Source organism: Asparagus officinalis, chromosome 5 (genome assembly GCF_001876935.1).
Source record: "Asparagus officinalis chromosome 5, Aspof.V1, whole genome shotgun sequence".
NCBI classification, from domain to species: domain Eukaryota; kingdom Viridiplantae; phylum Streptophyta; class Magnoliopsida; order Asparagales; family Asparagaceae; genus Asparagus; species Asparagus officinalis.
This window is the reverse complement of record NC_033798.1, coordinates 70,255,000-70,257,745: the sequence shown is the minus strand read 5'-3', so window position 1 is coordinate 70,257,745 and position 2,746 is coordinate 70,255,000.

Genomic DNA, 2,746 nt, shown 5'->3' with positions numbered 1-2,746 from the left:
GCTCAAGAGATGAAGAAGACGTGCATTCCTTGTCCATACCCAAGAGAATGGGAATCAATCCCGTATCCGGCGAAGTTCAATCTAATTAACTTCACGCCGTTTAATGGGATGGGTTCACCCACTCAGCATTTGATTTACTTCAAATCACACCTAGGGGTTATCTCTGGTAATGAGCCTCTGATGGTACGGTCCTTCGTTGGCACTCTTCGTGGAGCCGCCTTCGATTGGTATCGCCGCCTCAAGCCAGGAAGTGTGAATAGCTGGGACGACATGGAGACTAAATTCCTCACCAACTTCTTTGATGATGACACCGAGATATCCATCGGGTCGTTGCTTGACGAGAAACAGAAAGACGGAGAATTAGTTGATACCTTCATCAAAAGGTTCCGGAACAAGGTGATGAACTTTCGGGATCCGATCACTGAGGAGTTCATTCTCCAGACTTGCCACAACAACCTCACATTAGACGTGTTGGAAGCAATGGGGACAACACCGTCCAAAACATGGAAGGATTTGAAGGTCCGAGGAGAGCAAGCCGAGCGATTCCTAAGAAGGAAGAAGGCGGAGAGAGGCCAACAGGCGACGACCGTGGTAGGGGCAAGGTACCTGCAGCGGCTGTTGATCAAACATCGCAACAGCAGCCCCAGAGACAGCAGAAGACTTCAGATCAGAGGCTCCAAAAAGAGTACTCATTCAAGGACGAAGACATTCCAGCCATCTTCGAGATCCTTCTAGAAAGCAACAAGATCAAGCTGCCACCCATCACAAATCAGGAGGAAGCTGACAATACTGCGGATCCAAAGTACTACGCGTACCACAGGAGGATCCTTCATCCCACCAAGGCGTGTTTTACTTTAAAGAACAGCATCCAAACCTTGGTTGAAGCCGGCGTTATATCGCTCAATTAAGTCAAAACAAGACTCCAAAGAGTATATGAGTATAAACTGTTTCTCAATCCTCCAACAGGTGCAAGTTCTTAGGGATAACCCAATCACTATAAAAGTGATAAGTAAAACATCCACATTTAAACTCTAAATGTCGGAATGTTTTCCATTATTGTTATCAAATTCACTAATTCTCATGAGTTATCTTGTTGAGATGAGATTCGATCCTTTTGACAAATTAATCTTTCCTCACAAAAATCCCCCACTGATCAAGTCAATTGACGGTGGGTCCACTAAATTTTCTGTCCGCCAATTTATGGCAATTTCCAAAGCTTGACGTGTTAAGTCCTGATTAGTTAACGTCAAAACCCTTCATCGAGTGGCCAGTACAAACCAGTATTTCTACTGCTACTTGTATTCCACTCCCTTTGCTTTTAGGTCAAACCTATAAAAGTTAGGGACACAACCAAAATCCCCTCTCGATTCCTTCAATGAACGAGAGGCCCATAAATTGAGCGATCAAACCTTCCTATAGTTAGGATCATCTTAAACCTCCCATTTGGTCAAACCTTCCTACAATTAGGACCAAAACCAAAATCCCCTCTCGATTCCTCCAATGAACGAGAGGTCCACTTTCAAATCGAGTGATCAAACCTTCCTATAGTTAGGATCACCTCAAACTCCCACTTGGTCAAACCTTCCTACAGTTAGGGCCAAAACTACAATTCACTCTCGATAAATGAGGAATTCACCTTTAATTCGGTAATCCAACCTTCCGACAGTTAGGATTATCCGAATCTGTCTGATTCTCGGAGTGGAGATCCCACTTCTAGTTTCTTTTGCGCTGGAAATAGAATATAAAATTCTTCCTTTCCAGAATCAAGGAATAGAATATAAAATTCTTCCTTCCTTATATTCGGGTTCGTCTTCACCCTAATAGAAGACCGAGAAATATAATATAAAATTCTTCCTTTCCCACACCAACCTTTTCTAAGAATTTATCAATCTAGGATTCATCCTAGGAAGTTTATCCCGAATCATAAGCAGGGATAAGCCTGCGCCTAACACGCGCTGCCGGTTTAGTCTTTCTCCGTAGAAAAAGACACCAGAGTTCGATTCTGGGGTATCCTATCCTAAAACCTAAACAGGAATAAGTCTGCGCCTAACCCGCGCTGCCGGTTAGTTCTTAACCGTTAAAAAAAACACCCGCCCACATATTCAACATTGTGGCAGGTTGTTATTAATAACACCAAAATCTATGCTTTACACGCATGGGGAATTTTATCCTGAATCCTAAGAAAGGATATGCCGACGCCTAACACGCGCCGCCGGGTTAGTCTTCTACTAGCTAAGAAGACACCAGAACCTAATTCTGGGGACTTTTATTATGAAGCCTAAGTAGGGATAAGTCAGCGTCTAATACACGTTGCCGGGTAGCCTATTCCCCTAACAATGGCGAAGTCTACGTATTCGAAGTCGTAGGGACGAGTCTCAGAGAATTCACTCTCTTAGCACAACGTTACATGCGGAACGGATTTAGACAATCTGCATGCTAGCCCGACTCAAACGATAGTCGGTAAAGGCTAATCAAATCCGTTAAAGGCTGGGGGTTAGCCAAAAATCCTAAAGTCAACGCCTAACAAGCGTTGCCGGGTAGCCTATTCCCGTAACAAATGGTAAAGCCTATGTATTCGACATCATAGTACAAAGTCTCAGAGAATTCACTCTCTTAGCACAACATTACATGCGGAACGGATTTAGACAATCCGCATGCTAGCCCGACTCAAACGGTAGTCGGTAAAGGCTTATCAAACCCGTTGATGGCTGAGAATTCGCCAAAAATTTTATAAATTCGAGTCATT